The sequence below is a fragment of the Macrobrachium nipponense genome, chromosome 11 (genome assembly GCF_015104395.2).
Source record: "Macrobrachium nipponense isolate FS-2020 chromosome 11, ASM1510439v2, whole genome shotgun sequence".
Classification (NCBI taxonomy): Eukaryota; Metazoa; Arthropoda; class Malacostraca; order Decapoda; family Palaemonidae; genus Macrobrachium; species Macrobrachium nipponense.
Window position 1 is genome coordinate 15,578,932 of NC_061087.1, and position 18,335 is coordinate 15,597,266.

The 18,335-nt window shown below is 34.5% G+C and overlaps 1 long non-coding RNA gene across 1 annotated transcript in view; it reads right to left on the reverse strand.

Moving 5' to 3' along the window:
• LOC135213532 (uncharacterized) overlaps nucleotides 1-14,854 on the reverse strand; it is an 81,800-nt gene extending 66,946 nt beyond the window's left edge. The window contains exon 1 of the long non-coding RNA XR_010314198.1: nucleotides 14,628-14,854. This is a non-coding gene — a long non-coding RNA (uncharacterized LOC135213532). The remainder of the gene's footprint in view (nucleotides 1-14,627) is intronic.
• Between the last annotated feature and the right edge of the window lie 3,481 nt (nucleotides 14,855-18,335).

The following is an 18,335-nucleotide window of genomic DNA, read 5'->3' on the forward strand; positions in this document are numbered from 1 at the left end:
AGTCTGCCATTTTTTGGATGGTCTCGGATATTAAGAGAACTCAGGATTATTTAATTAACGCCCTTATGACGACAATCGATTTGCACCTTTAACAATCTCAACCTCACTGTCGATCCCATGCAAGTTCCCAGACTACAATCGAATTCATATACGACAAGTTAACTAATTACTCTGTTTTTCAGTTTCTCTCACATTAACCAAATGAAACTCTCTCTCTCTCTCTCTCTCTCTCTCTCTCTCTCTCTCTCTCTGTATATATTCTGTGTATATATATATATATATATATATATATATATATATATATATATATATATATATATATATATATATATATATATATATATATATATATATATATAGAGAGAGAGAGAGAGAGAGAGAGAGAGAGAGAGAGAGAGAGAGAGAGAGTTTCATTTGGTGAGTGTGAGAGAAACTGAAAAACAGGGTAATTAGTTAACTTGTCAATGTACTAAGTGTTTGAAACGACCAGGAAGTACTCGTAGTTGTGGCAAAGATCTGTAGACCAAACACAAGTAATTTTAACAGAAAAATCCGAGAGATTCCAATGAAAAGCAACGAAAGATAATGGTGCTCTATCATTTCTCCACTTAATTGTAAAAATCCTGTTATTTACTATCACTGAAATCGCAGGTAGTTTGACAGTTTGGTGTACAAGAAAAGAGTTTTATAAGCATTAATCTGCAATTCAGTATTGTTAACCTAACATATACCATAAACACAGAATGTCATACAAACTGAAAAGGACGGAGGGGCAAGAATATTTATGAACAATGCAGTCAATACAGATTACAGATCAGTAATTAAAAAAACGGTTCTAATAATAGATTCGGGAATGATTAATTTAAAAACCATTATCAGTTATGGCAAAGTGAAAATAAAGTAATATGACTATCTTTTCCGATATATAGAAAGTATATATCTAACCTTTGAAGAGAAAATAAGAGTAAATATTGGAGACTATGATTTAGGTAACGATAAGTGAAACAAGAAGGCACCGAGGGAATTTTGACAAGGAATTCTGAGCCGTGATACTGACCAGGCAAACTACCATACGGTTAAGGTAACTCTGCTCTTGAGAAATATGCAGATGAGATTTGGTATCGATCTCCAAAGATGCTGAATCAACACCAAAGGAAAATATGTTCAGCCTTGAGTATGGACGAAAGGATTCTCTCTCTCTCTCTCTTCTCTCTCTCTCTCTCTCTCTCTCTCTCTCTCTCTCTCTCTCTCAGGATATTGAAAATGCTATAAAAAATCACCTAAGATATAATATTTACTTCGTGACACTCATATCAAACATGCTAAAATAATCAGTACAAAAAATCTAGACATAACAAATTGCGCAGGATTTTAGTGTCAAATCAGTGCTGATGTCAGTAGTCATGGTACACATGCCAATTCTGTCAACCATTAGCATGATCACAAACCACACTTGGTATCGTAGGATCGAATCTTCTAAGGTTGCCCTTCAATAACATGCGTTTTATTCTAGTTAATAAATAAAGCTAGAGAGAGAGAGAGAGAGAGAGAGAGAGAGAGAGAGAGAGAGAGAGAGAGAGAGAGAACAAGGCAACGTGCAAGTTAATAACAAGAATAGCAAAAAAAAAATCACTATTAGCAAGTCGTTACGGTTAATCTTTTGGGAGCCACGTTAATGGTTGGAAAAGAGCTTTCCATTTCTCTCCAGTGAAGTATGCAAGCTCTCCACTAGTGTGAAAATACTGTAGCACTTCCAGTTGGCAGGGAATAACGCTCGCTGACTGCTTACTAAACGCTTCCAAGAGTTTGTATTCTCGTGGTATGGAAATCTTTAAAACAAACCTTTTACGATTACTAACTTGTGCAATGTGGAGTTTTAGTAAGTTTGAAGGACTTCAGGCAGCGTTTTCTCGCTCAGTAAGTTGACTTTCCCAGACGTTCTCTTACGCATTCAATAATAATAAGGGATGTTTTCTACCTTACCGCTTTGGGAAAAAAGAGTCTGGTCACATATAGAATTCGGGTAAGCTGAAGTTTTCTTGCGTTATGATGATATATTCTTCTTTGTTCAGCGTCTGCAAACTGGAATTTTCTGTCTTGTTAATCTTAATCAAACGGAGGTTTATCTCTTGCCAAGGAGACCTAGAGGAATTTTTTACCTTGTTTTGTAATGGGATATATATTTCCACTCTTGGGAAAGAATATTTTCTCACTGAACTAACGCAAACTCACACAGATTGGATGCAGCTTTCATCAAATTTAAGTTTTGTATATATATATATATATATATATATATATATATATATATATATATATATATATATATATATATATATATATATGTATATATATATGTATATATATATGTATATATATATTATATATTATAATATATATATATATATATATATATATATATATATATATATATATATATATATATATATATATATATCAACACGACACGAATTGAACTAATTCGTTAATAAACGAAATTAATAAAAGATGGCAAGCACTTTGAAAGAGGTAGCCATGAATATACGGTTTCGTGCTTGCAAACACTTTCAGACACGTGCCTAGGATGCAGCGAAAAAGTTCGTTGCTTTCACGGGGTAAATAGAGGGAGTTTGTTAAACACTTTGGTGATATGGCTTTCAACTTTTTGCAAGTTACTTTCAGTCGATTGCATTGGTCACAATATAGGCTACCTAGTTTTCATTATATATTGGTTCAAGCGATATAATGAATCTACAGTTCCAAAAACTTGACAAAATGAACTAAGTTCCCTTGGCTTAAAGTAATGTTCCTGAAACTTAAATTTACCACCAGTATCCTAAAACAATTTATTTTTCCCGTTTGGAAATGTGAAGTATTTCTTATTTGATCTAATATAACCATCATTTGAAACTTTGTGAGATTCTTTGAGCAATATTCTCCTACTCGTCGCTTTTTGCATGAGCATACACTTACAAGCATTCAAGGATTTCGAATAGCAAGATATTTTGAGTGTGTACAACAGCGTATCTATGAATACAAGGTTTCCCCAAGGCGAAGAAAAAATAATTTCAATGAATCAGTTATTTTTAGCTCTTAGTTTTTGAGAAAGATAAATCTTACAAACACAATACATCGAGCATGCAGAGTTCCTCGTATTACGTCACTGTCATCAAGGTCATCGAATAATAGAGCTCTTTCCTCACATCAGGTGCCTAGTGCCTTTGCTCTGCAAACCCAATTTATTTTCTAAAAATCCTAAATAACATTTTTTCTAGTGTCCACAAGTTCTTTGATCAAAGCAGCTTTTTGGAGAAAAATATACCAACATATTATTTTATTTTATTTTCGTTATTTGCTTTCATCAAGCAGCGAGTGATCTTGTCTGACTTTTATTTTTACATCTAAAAATATTGTTTAGTTTTCCCCTTATGATTCTACCTTTATCCACAAGGGTATTGCAATGTTTGCAAAATATGGCATTCGTTGCCATCAAAGAAATGAGTAAATGAAAATAAAACATAAAAAGCACAGAAAACATCCCAAAACCCTGGGGCATCTAAACAGCCAGGACTCCTCAAAATAGAAAAAAAAAATAGATAAAAACAGAGAAAATAAAGTAATTAAAAGAAAACAAAAAATAAAACCGACGAAATGTCTCCTACACCACAAAAAAATTGGAATTAATAAACTAAATCTAAACAATAGAGATTTTTTTTCAGAAATCTGCCCCAAAAAATTAATAAGGGACTTTATCTACATTAAAGGTAAGACGGCTCCCACCAATTAAAACAGGGAATTTTCAAAAGGAAATTAGGAATATAAAAAATAAGAAATATCCAAATTATAAAAGAAAACTTTATACAACGCAGAAACGTCTTTTACGTATTTTTCCTTCTCCAAAATGTCTCCTAAACCTCCCCAACTTCCCCATCCCAGAAAGAAATGGTAAGAAGAGAAGGTACACAAATCGGTAAGTGTTTAGACAACTAGAAACTTACCTTCAGGGTCTCCCCACCCGTAACAACCGCCCCCAACCCTAAGAAAAAAAAATACTGATTGAAAAAGCAGCATCCAAATTTATTTCACCAACGCACCAGAACGATCTAAATATTTCCGTATTTTAGGATAAAAATTAAAAACACTGGAAGTATATTTTTATATAAAAAAAAAAAAAATAAAAATATATATATATATATATATATATATTATATATATTATATATATATATATATTTATAATATATATATTATATATATACACACGATAATAGATTTGCCTGGATTTGAATGTCTTCTTGGTTTCGCGCCCCGGGACCAGCAAATCTATTATCGTGTAAAAAATTCCCCCTTCGGTTAAGCATATATGAAATATTATTAATTCCGAGGTAGAGCGAATTAGATATTAAAGGACATTGTAGCTCGATGTATGTATATAAATCACGGTAATGTGAACTGACTTCCCACAACACACACACACACACATTATATATATATATATATATATATATATATATATATATATATAGATTATATATATATATATATATATATATATATACATCATATATATATATATATATATATATATATATATATATGAATATATATATATATATATATATTATATATATATATATATATATATATATATATATATATAGTTTTGTTTTTGATTAGTGGGGTATGTATGTATATATATAGATATATAATATATATATATATATATATATATATAATATATATATATATATATATATATATATATATATACATATATATATATATATATATATATATATATATATATATATATATATATATATATACTATATATACATACCTTTCAGGCTGGCCGTCTCTCTCTGCAAACTATATCAAACTAGGTTAATGAATTCATGTAAATACAAAAATATGCTATTTATTTCCCAAACTGGATGAACATAATATGGAACAAAGTGACTCAATAATGTCATTTTAAGAACTAAGTCTGACCCACAGAAGAACTGTAAATTATCATTCTACTCTCCTGAATTAGACTAAGTAATCACCCTCAAACTCCCAAATTGTCAACCACTACATTTCAATAGTCAAGTCTTTAGCGAATCCTATCTCTAGAATAATGACATGGGAACCATCTCTTCGATGGGTTTCTTCCAACACTTCGTGTCCTCCGAACCGTCTTTTACCTTGCCTCTTGGACGTGTGGCTTTTCTCACTAAGTATCGTGCGATTAGATCCATCATTACACGCACAAACGCACATAGTCATCAGCCACACCTTAAAGTATTAGTACCAGTATCACCACCTATAATATCATTGTCACATTCACCAAAATTGTTACCACCGTGAACTCCAATATGCCGCATAGCATCCCCGCAATTATTTCCCATATCACCAGTGTGGGTTTTAATATTACCACACTCCCCATAACCCCAGTATCATCACCATTAGCACACATCCCCTTTTTCAATAATATCCATACCCTCAGTCCTAATCACGTCATCATAAGGAAGAAAAACACCAGGTTTTCCGACTTTTATCCCATTAACGCCCGCATGGATCGAAATCTTGTGTCTCCTACATGCAGGATGACCCAGCAGAAGTCTGTTGCCCAAAGCAATCCCTTTCATTACCAAAAATGGTTCTATTAATACTCTGTCACCGAGACTAAACTGTATTTGAACACAACCCAGGGTATTTAATCTATGGGCTTGCACATCACACACCGTCTCCGTTGAGGGTTTCAAAGGGTAATGGGAGAATATGGATTGATACAAATTGTGATCCATCAAGTTTACGCTTGCGCCAGTATCAATAAATACTAGGATATCAACGTCCTCTACTGTTGCGTAAACTATAGGACTGGGCTCTGGGGCGTCCCCCACGAGACCACAATGGCACGTACTAATCATCTGTACCCTTTTTGTTGATCGGCCTTCCAAAAATTTCGCCAATCCCTTTGCCCTCCGAAATGACCCGCCTCGGAAGTCCTCACATTATAACTCTCAGAACCTTGAGGTGTAGGCCTCACATCTTTCCGTATCTGAGACGGACAAGATCCCAATAGTGATCCGCACTCTTACACATTCCACAATATTAAACTACACATTTTCTTTGGGTGCCCTGGTTTATTACAATTGAAACAGCGCAACTGCGGTTGCCTTTGCTCGATCGATCTTTTGTTATATTTAACTTTTGCACCCTATCTCTCGGGCCTGTTTCATTAAAAAATGTACTATCTACAGTGGGACATTTAGACATGTTTCTCAATTTGGGCATAAATTAATTCTTCGTCTGATGTAGGTTCAATCTTTCCATCAAAACTATCCACTATTGCATCCGGTACATCGTGCAAGAGCATCGTAAAATGGATCTTTCTATGTAAATGGACAAGTGAGACACTACCTCCTGTAGCCCATTTAGATGTTTTCAATTTTTCTATCCATTCTGCCGCTGAGTTAAAAAGTTTTGAACTATGTTCTACAAGGCTATTTGTGCCTTTCCGTATCTTATATAGCCCCCTGAGGTCCCTCACCATATCCCCGTGTTCTTTTGAGCCATAAGCTTCTCTGAAAAAGGCTTGCAAATCAGCCAGCCCAAGTATGACATTTTACAAATTGAAAACTCCTGCAACAATGGGAGAGATCACCCTTATTGAAATCTAACAAAGCTTTCTCCTCTCTAAATGCCTCTACACCATCCATTATGTTTTTTGCCCTAAAATAATTATTCACACTTTCAATAAAGATTTCCCCTAAATGGACTTACACACGCACTAACATTCGTGACGTGATGAAGCAGAGTCGTAGTACCCTTTCCATCCGCCATTTTTGATTCTTTACGAAAGCTTTTGTGCCTTATGACATTTCCCGACCTCGATAACATTAATGTATTTATATACACACAAAACCCAATCCAGAATAATTAATACAAACATCCCCCAATAAAAGATAAGAAAAAAAAAATTTAAATCATCCCAAAAACAGCTATTTGCTGTACAAGGTCACGCCAATAACAAAAAAAAAAAAAAAAAAAAAAAAAAAAAAAAAAAAAAAAAAAAAAAAAAAAACAGGGAGGAGATAAGAAAAAAAAAAGCGCTTCACTTAGCAAACCACCTCTCTCGCTCACACTTCCAATGGCAACCAACCTCTCTCTCCCTCTCACTCACTCACTCAAACACTCACCTCTTTATCTCTCTCTCTCTAGGGCGTAACTCACAATAACCACAAAAAAAAACTCGCTCATGTTATTACAAAACCTCCCCAATGTCCATCGAATCTCGAGAGACATCAAAACAAAAATACACTTTGAGCAAATTCATCACCAATAAAAAGAGAACAAAAAAAAGGGAAAAAAGGAAACAATAAAATTACTCTCACATCTTCATATGACTGGAACCCAAACTTGTATACGCATTGCAAATGTGTGTAACTTATTCACCACACCCAGTAAACAATTTAATACGCCAAAAATTAAACTTGGATCCCCCAAAATTCGGAACACTAGTTTTCACAGATCACTAAGTAGCTAAACTGTCTGAGATGCAGAGAGAGAGAGAGAGCCACCGCCCCGAACACAGAACTCTTGGATCAGCAAAGAAAACCCTGAATTGCCTGTGACATAATTATAGCCCTTTTCCTCCCAAAAAATATGTGTCTAACTAGCCACCAGTCTCTTCGTTAGCGTACCTACAGCCTAAAAAATGTATAAAAAGCTTTTTAAACGCTGCCACCAAACTATACCCCACTAATCAAAACTAAACAAGTGGCAACTCTTACTTTTCAGTAGCTAGCCGTCTCTCTCTGCAAACTATATCAAACTATGCTAATGAATTCATGTAAATACAAAAATATGCTATTTATTTCCCAAACTAGATGAACATAATATGGAACAAAGTGACTAAATAATGTCATTTTAAGAACTAAGTCTGACCCACAAAAGAACTGCAAATTATCATTCTACTCTCCTGAATTAGACTAAGTAATCACCCCCTAACTCCCAAATTGTCAACCACTACATTTCAAAAGTCAAGTCTTTAGCGAATCCCTTCTCTAGAATAATGACATGGGACCCATCTCTTCGATGGGTTTCTTCCAACACTTCGTGTCCTCCGAACCGTCTTTTACCTTGCCTCTTGGACGTGTGGCTTTTCTCACTAAGTATCGTGCGATTAGACCCACCATTACACGCACAAACGCACGTAGTCATCAGCCACACCTTAAAGCCCTATAGCAACTGGCTGTACAGGCATCGGCGTCACAAATGCAGACTCAACTATTCCTTCTTCAAGGAAGGCTGTCGCTAGGTTCTTTCTGTCTCCAAGCCAAGAAAGCTGATGTATCACAATTCACCGGCACATTTACTTTCTTCTTTAACTATATACTAATATATATATATTTAATATATATTTATATATATTATATTTATATTATAGATATATATATATATATAATTAAAGTTATATTTTAAAATCCGTACAGTCCAGGAAGTTTTGAACATTCACAACCATCTCTCTCTCACAAAAAAAAAAAAAGAAATTAGCGAAAAAGTCTATACAGCCCAAAAGGTCTTTTCACCCCGAAAAAAGTCTTCAATGACCACAAAATTGTAACAGCACAAAAAAATAGTTTTTACCTGAAGACACCTGGACTTACCCCAAGAAATGACACCGATATTTCAATTAAATTTTAACAGAAAAATTTACCAATTTTCCTTGCAGAAATACCTCTCACGCCTGCATAAAAAAACACGAAATAATGATAAGATAAAATGTATAACATGGAGAAAACTATTTTGTTTCCAAAACAGGTCTCCAGGCTATACCATCGAAACCTCTTTAGTATTGAAAAGAAAGGTATATGATGATTAAAAGAAGTTTTTTCATCATCAAAAACTGAATCAGTGTTAATAAATATTCAGAATAGAACATAAAGTGTAAATATATGCATTTTTTGCCTGGAAGACCTCCATTTCCTATAAGAAATTAACAAGTATATAAAAAAATTTTCAAATATAAATTTACAGATAGTTTTCTTAACGAGGGGAAATATTTCCTTTATCCCAAAATAGATTATAATAATAATAAAAAAGAAAGCTCGAAGTGACGCGGAAATCATTTGTTTCCATCTCAACGTTCCACCGAGAAGTTATTAATAAAAGAAAAAATCCAAAGTAGTCTTACTTCCTGATACATCTCCTAAACTCCCGAAATGAATGACTTGCTAACAATAAAAAAATTCTAATGGGTGCAATGATTTTGAAAATCCTAATCGTCCATCACGCCCCTTTTAAAATGAATGAAATAAATGAGATAAAAATATATATAAGCAGTGCAAAAAGAAATTCCCCCCTCCCCCCCTAAATTACCTGCTATTGTTCCAAACAGGAAATATAATAAAATATATAACCTAAACAGCTCATTACTCGTTCTTTCTTCTAGAAACGTGTTCTAAGCTCACTTCCTAGAGAAAAATAATAAAAAACTAAATTAGATAATAATCGTTTTTACTTCCAGAATCATAACTCCCTTTCCCAAGGAGGAGTTATTAACAGGAAAATCGGACCAAGACAAAGATTGGTTATAACAAAATTATAATATATATATATATATATATATATATATATATATATATATATATATATATATATATATATATATATATATACAGAAACGTATAAGGCTCTTCGCTGAGGAAAATAAATAAATGAAATCTGAAAAGAAAGACTTTTTCTTACTATCTAAAATGTCTCCTATACACCCAAAGTAAAATAATGATAACAAAAATCACTGGAAACGTCTCTTAAGACTCCGAATCAGATAAATAACATCACCCCTCCTCCACCTCAAAAAATGAAAGGATTAAAAAGTGTTTTATTCTCAAGACGCAGCGATTCTTTCACCCACAGCTATACATGAAAATAATAATAATAAAAAAAAATCCTAACAGCAGCGACAAACTTTACCTCCCAACTTTTTTTTCTTTTACGAACCGTCGAAAGATGATGATCTAAGAATACGTAAATAAATAAATATAAAAAAAAGGCGTGTTCACCTTCATAAATAGCTACACTTCTTCCCCCACCAAAAATATTCACTTTGAAGTTGGAACATGAATTTTTTTTTATTTTTTTTTTGGGGGGAACAATTATTACATATTTAAAAACTCCAGAAACAAAGCTTTTTAAATGAAAAAAAAAAAAAAAAAAAAAAAAAAAAAAAAAAAAAAAAAAAAAAAAAATACACAAAAAGGAAACGGTTTCCATATCCATAAAAGCCTCTTTGACCCCACCAACGTCTATTTCTCCAAACAGCAAGCATTAACAATAAAAAAATTAAAAAAGAAATTTTACACTTCCCACATAGCACTTCCACGTTTAACATGCTCTTCTTTGCACCAAACGAAGGAATAATATAACAAAATAGGTGCACTGATCATAAAACAGCTTTTACATTCAGACATTTTTCCAAAACTACAAAAATTTCCAAAGTACAGGAAGCTTATCTATGCCCAGAAAGGTTTCTTTCACCACAAAAGGAGATATTGCGAGTTTCTGGGTGCAGCAAGTCTTCTCTCTCTCTCTCTCTCCCAAAACCAAACAAAATTAACAATAGAAAAAAATCTATACTGTCCAGAAAAACTATGCACTCCAGAAAGTATTTCCAGTTCCAAAAATGTGTTTCTCTCCTCAAAGGAATGAATTATTAATAGCAATTGAATCAGCTCAGCATGAATGCATTTCTAAAACCAGAAATGTCTCTCTTGCTCTCAAACGAAGCAATTGAAAACAGAAAACTATACACAAAACCCTTAATGAATATTCACATATCCCATATAGCATTTACACTGTGGCCTCCCACCCCCTCTTCATAATAAAGAAATCTTAATCAGCACAAGTCTCCAAAGTATGCAGTGAGACTTTTCATTCAGACATGCCATTCCCGCATCATATGAAAGGAATAACTAAAATCTACACAGCCAGGAAGCGATTCCCTCCACAACAGCATCCATGAGGCCCAAAAAGAAGTCATTGTAATAAAATCCTCCCAAGCCAAGACATTCTTTCTACCATCGGAAACATCTTCGTCCCAAAGTTAAGGGATTGATAATATCTTTAAAAAATCTACACAATACAGAATCGTTTTGCGTAAAAAAAAAAAAAAAAAAAAAAAAACTTCAAAACCCAGAAAGTGTTTGAGCATCCATCAACTCGTCCCAAAAAGGTATGATTATATATATCTATATATCTATCTATTATTAATATATATATATATATATATATATATATATATATATATATAAACTATTATATATATATATATATATATATATATATATATAATGCAACTCACTCACCAAACGCGGTCCCAAATCCTGAAACGCCTCTCGCAACAAACAATGAATTAACATCCAAAGAATAAACGCAATGGTCGACCACCGCTTTCCTCTGCGCACTGAACGTTCTCTCTCTCTCTCTCTCTCTCTCTCTCTCTCTCTCTCTCTCTCTCTCTCTCTCTCTCAGAATAATTTCCAAATATTCGACTTTCTACCTGCATATTTATATTTCATAAAAATTGTAATACTGTGAATACAATAAAGGAATACAAAAGATTGTCTACTAAACAATCCAAAGTCCATAGCTGGTTACTCAAATAACTTACACCGACCGGGAAACATGTCTGTTGTACTTTCCAACTCGTTTTAACAGCTTCTTCTTATTTCATAACGCTTTATTATAAATTACCGATTTTAAATTTATTACTTCAGCTGCGATTCCTACTATGAGATTCAGGGCTTCTGTAACACGGTTTTTTGGCAATAACTTTTTATCTATGCATTTCATAGATATAACGCTTATTCAGAATACACATTATATCTACACATAAATTTTGACTGTATTCTGCATTACGTAGGTTGAATAAATTTGGTACTTATAATGCAAAAGTGACTTTTTGAAGACAGGTCAACTTACTCAGAGATAAGGTTTCGAACGCACTCTTTACGTAACTTATGACAGCATTTCTTCCCTCTTTCTCGATGGATGATTGGCTATACGTAACGAAGGTATACATCTGGCAACAATGACAAAAATTTAAATACAAGCAAAGCAGTACACCTTTATGAACTCTGAATCCTCTCCACTGATAATTGTCATAATGAACAAACCAACAGAATATGTTAATAAATACGAAAACACTTTGATTATTAGTCTAACTCCCAAAATAAGTGTCCTAAGAAATTATAATCTACTTTAAAAGTCACAATCAGATTGACAAGATGTAGGGAATAGTTTGCAATTTTCAAAGACATAGTAGACAAGCTTGATTTGATAACTGCTGTATCCAATGTCAAGCAATTTTTCTTTATCGGCTATCTACCTATTTACTAACAGAATGATGACTTCATGAGGCTCCACCCACTTTGGCCTCGTTATAATTCAGGATAACACTGAAGGCTATCATGTACATTGTTGTATTAAAAAATCTAACTTCTGGTTATAAAAACTAATTTCTCGAGTAGTTGTAAGAAGTGCTAAATGATCCTCAGGGATCCCAGCAGTTGGCCTAAACGTTTAATTCATTTATATTGCTGCTATTACTAATTTTGTGGCACTACTGCTACAGTAGTATTACTACGCTAGCACGGATAGCCAACCCACATCTATGTATCGTTCCGCCATTCATATGTCGTTATATCCAACATGGTCGTACAGACTAAAGAAGAAGAAAAAAAAATGATATCGGATGATCCGTTGGTCTGCTGGAGATTTTAGCACATATAAGCTTGTATTTACTTTGGATAAATATCTTATTTTAACAAAAATAGTTATATAAAGACTGTTTACATACAATCTCTCTCTTTCTCTCCCTCTCTTGGTGGCATAGTGAATAGTTAATGGAAATGTTCAAAATCCTGAATGACATTACAAGTATTATAATCACGTTACGCTAAATACAAATCAGACCATAAACATTGGATTTAAACTAGAAACTGACTAATTACCTATTCAGGCTATAGTAAGTATGGCCACGGGCTTTCTCTTGACTGTATAAAGCTGCAAGTCGTAAGACAAATGCAGTTTTGCAACCACGGGGACAAATCCAAATCCTGTTGGCCATTCTTGACTACTGTGGGTTTCAGAGGCGATGGAATAATGTGAATGAGTTTCTGTCTAGTGGATGGGCGGGGCAACATTTCGTAAAACGATGTTTACCTTGCTTACGCAATGAATGTTTTTCGACTCTTGGCTCGCAATCATTGGCCATGGCGTCGTCTAGATAATTTTTACTCTATAAAAATTAAAACTATCGGGTTTAGGTTATTGATAATGCTGACAAAATTTGTGTGTAGTTGTAAAATATACATATGTCAACTTTCAGCTATATCCGATGCTTTGATAAGGAGCAAAATCCAAAAATCCGTGTTACAGAGGCCCTGAATTTCATAGTAGTACTGACCCAAGCAACAAAGAATCTCGGTGCTGTTCAACTTTATTACAAAAAATAAATAAGTAAATAAATAAATAAATAAATAAAAATCATACAGTAATTGCGGTATGTAGTACAGTACTACTACTGAGGTGCTGTTACACTGTGACATCACACGGGCCGAATAGTATGACGTGAGAGGGCTTTTTGATTTTGTTTCAAGCAACAATATATCAGATAACAAACTTTACATAATCGATTTCCTTTAAAATGCTCGTCAATGTAACGCTGTGCCGATAGAGCAGCTGCCGGTTCATTCAGATTAGCTAAAAAAGAATCTAATAAGCATGTGGGTCTAGCATATGGTGGATACGAAAACCACTGCCTTACATCACTTACCATCAGAAATATTCGTTTCTGGAATCCTTAATACGACATACAACTAATAACACTAACTAATCATGCTTATTTTGAAAGGATTCAAACATTATTTTCGTTGATATGGAACAGATAAGAAGAGCCGTTCTTCCCTAAAATCTAAATTGTCGATCTTCAGCTACAAGACGAACATAGGCTTTTTCACCTTCGCAAGCAATACTGGCTGCTTTGGATAGACTTTGCAATCAGGATAACCCTTGACTTCCCTTGTACGATCAGAAGTGCATTGCAAGACCAACTTCATATGAGTGCGGCCCATGAAGGAATTAAATCGTTCGTGTGACACCGCCTAATTATTGATAAGAAACAGAGTACGCAATTAGTGAATTACTTGATACATTTAGGTTACGACTGCTTAACATATTCAGTTGGCTTTTAGAAATAGCAAAACGAATGACACCTGGGCCTAGTGAGACACGGCTTCATAATTTCCAGACATATTGTATCGGCTCTTACACCAACAAAGAGAAAGACACTCAGGCAGGATAATACACAACCTCATAATTTCCTATCATATTCTGTCGAGTTTTAGAGCCAGCTGGAAGAATGAAATATAGGCCTAATGAGACAGCTTCATAATTTCCTAATATATTCTGTCGGCCTCAAAATTTCCTTTAATATTCTGTTAGCGTTTGGAAACCTGCTTGGAGAATGACACCCAGGACTAGTCGAAGCACTCTTTTGCCATTAGGGGCATAAAAGTACAAATCACCACTACATCTCTAATTTCCAATACCGAACAATTTCCAATGGGAGGAAAGCCTTACCTTTTGCCGCAATGAGCAGAATAATTTAATTCGAGAACTTGGTTAAACAGTTTCTCCGGTGGCAAAATGTAGACGGTATATATTTCCATCTTTCACCACTTGCTCATTTGAGTTTTCCGCATAACCCACTACACTTCCGTACATTACCCAAATTACTATCAGTGATTTCGAAGGGATATCTCAGGTACAAGAAAATTTAGTTTTATAGCCGATTAATAGCGCTCACCTTTCACTACGCACGCCACTTGAGGACTGAATGTATGTGGTTCCTGACTGATCAAGGAACTTACAGGACACGCCTCCTAATAATAACGCACACCAAAGTCACTTTTTTTGTTCAGCTGTGTAATTAGCCCAGAGCTAAAGTGTGGTGAGAAAATTCATTGTTAGCTGAATCTACGTAAAACTCTCAACAGTCTTATGAACGTTGTATGAATTGATAAACATATTTGTACAAAACATTTTACAATGTTAAATACACGAAATCAGGATAACAGCTGCTTATGGTAAAAAAAATTATTCGCCCCGTATATGGTAATATGAGCCACTATTGAAGGTTGTACGGTACAATTTAATTTTAAATGATAGGAGTGTTGTTACGTTGTTGTTATTATTATTATAATATTATGCGAAATACAGAAAAGACTGTTGACAATGACTGTCATCAAGCCTTTCATTTATATTCCTCTTGTCTCGTAGTAATTAGCGTAACTGCTAAGTAACGGTTATCTTCACCGAAGCTGGCTGATACAGTTTGAACGTAGATTCGCTGAAAAGGGAGATGGCATCTGTTCCCTTATAGAGGTTATTGAAAGTTTTAAATCTCAATGCATTTACTTTTATCCGTTGCTGACGTTATCTAAAACCTTATTTACATATTTCCTAATATATTAACTTTGCTCCTCATACTACATAATGCATCTGAGTTTTATATTCTGCATGCATGAACGTCGTGATAAGTTAGAGAAGTGAACAAATTGATAATTAAAATCCGCAGGCCTATATATACATAGACCTATATATAACTCGCTAAATTGACTTTGTGCTATGGCCTATGGGTGCAATTGCAAACCTAACACGGGACCGTGAACAAATAAAAAAAGGATCATTGTAAAACAGTGACATTTATAAGGAACACTTAAGTTTTAATGCACTAATCTGGTGTGTCCATGACTCTTCTTACAGAATTTGACACCCTTTGGAACTGATCTATCAATTTTCGGCAGAGGGCGGGATCAATGTTAGCCCACATCCATATTCTTGCATCAGAATGCTTAAAAATATCCATCTTAAAAAAAAAATTGACAGAAGGAAATGAGCAACTGGCAACTAAGTTCTGTCCTCCCACGCGTCTGGGGAGATTCAGGAAGGTAGGGGTGGTTAAGGCAAGGTTGATGGGAAAGAGGTGGGGAATCATTGCGGGGATGAGAGGCGAGAGGAATCTAGGTTGAGATGAAGGTGAGGGAATAAAGGAAGGAAAATTATGTGACCAAGCAGAGTCTAGCGACTGAAATTTTGTTTGTTTGAACCTTAAACCGTCGGCTGGAAAATTTTTCCCATAAATCGGTCAGCTGACAAACTGGTGGGAAGCCCCAGACAATATATTTCATTGTTGCAAAAACGCTGAGAGTTAAGGAAATATGCAGAGGAGATATGGGCCTTACTAAAGACCTGCACTCTGCATGAGGAGCCAGATCGGCAGATTTTGAACAAGATTTTTTAATTGAATTTTTTGGAATAAAAATGTGTCAAGTTATATATTTATATAGTTCCACAGATTAAAAAAAACGAGCAATTTGTTAATCTTATTATACAATAAAGTGTGAAACGTAATATATCAGCGTCAACCTCGTTGGTTTAAGAAATTTCTTTGAAAATTGTCTTGGGAAGACTGTAATACCGTGTCTCAGAACATAGGAAAACACAGCGGAATTCGAAAACGTATTCTAAAAATTCAATATAAATTAAATCAGATATAAAATTTAGTGAATGTTAGGTTTATGATCATTGAAACAATAATTTTTCGTATATATCTACAACAGGCCTATACTGTCAAACTCGCCTATACCAGAGCCGACTTAGCCACCGCCATCTTGAATTCATGATGGCGGTGACTTAGCCCCTCACCGAGCTGCATACAGCCTTCTCAAGAAGTACCGGAGGGAGGTACCCTCAGTTCCTGCCATTCAGTATCATTCGAACAAGCCGCTTGGATTTAGGACGAAAAATTCATTTTAATGATGTTGACCGCTACAGCACGATGGATTTAAGACGAAAAATACCCTTGTAATGATGTTGACCGCTACCACGAAGCATGATAGCAAGCTAATGATAAGCCTCTGCCACATATCTGATTTTACTGTCCTTTTAAGCACACTTTCGATTTCAATCAGTCAAAATTACTTGCTCCTTGCTTATTCATTCTATTTAGGTATTCGTTCAAATGCCTTTCGCGAAAAAGAGTCTTCGCTAGTCTTTTATGCCGTATTATGTAATCATCACCTACAGTATATTCCATCAACGAACAAATGATGACGGGAAATCAATGAGTTTTCAAACAATTGTTCGATTCGTTACTTGGCAAAATACTCTGTGAATTGCCCAGTAACAGTTATTAAATCGATGTGTATGCTTAAGAGAAAGGGATGTAAATATGCAAAGTATTTTGAAAATAAAACTGTAATACCATTGCCATTCATCTGAAAAGATTTTTCTCGCCTTCCAGCAAATGTTTCAGTAGTTGCTCCTTTCACCTATTTCAGACAGCCTCATAGACGACAGTATTTCTTGCTATTACGAAATATTATTCTGTTCGTGTAATTTACGTACAAGACCTATTGGCATTCGCATCATTACTGAAACCCCACCGTTCGTTTGTGTTTGTTCTGGGTAGACCTTTTGACTATCCGGTACAAACTCGTCTTTTATGTGTCCTTGTATTGTTATGTTATCAATGTAAGTCTGAGTGTTTGTGATTTATATGTGATTGTGTGAGGTTTTGCTGAATCTACAAGCTTTCAGAAATAGTTGGCAGGTTTATCACAGTAAGTCTATAATGTCGGAAACACAGAATAGCCAATCACGAGCCACAAACACGTATGCCACATCTACTTAAAATCCACGTTGGTGGGTGGACAGAGGGAACGGAACATCTACCACCCCTACATGTTCACTTAGTGACAACTGATACCAGACTCTGGAGTCTGGTGACGCTGCTGGACTGGGGTCTACGAAAGCTCGCTGAGGTGAACTTTCTGAGATACCAGAGGGCAGTACTCATCTAATTATGTAATATTATTACATGTGCACTAACTCTAATTAGATGCTTTTGGGAATCTCATTGTATTTATAAACGATGTTAGGCTCATACGGTAAAATATATCTATGATAATCTAGCCTTATCACAAATCAATGGACGCCTCTCTCTCTCTCTCTCTCTCTCTCTCTCTCTCTCTCTCTCTCTCTCTCTCTCTCTCCAATAATTACATGTTCACTGTATTTATTTATAATAACCGTCATTCTTGAAACTGATCAGAGGTTTTTATATCATATCTTCAGCGGTACAGGTCTAAATAATTCTCGCCTGGGAGTTCGTGTAACTCAAATCGTACTGCACACACATACTCACACAATATATATATATATATATATATATATATATATATATATATATATATATATATATATATATATTCCCTACAAGGAAGC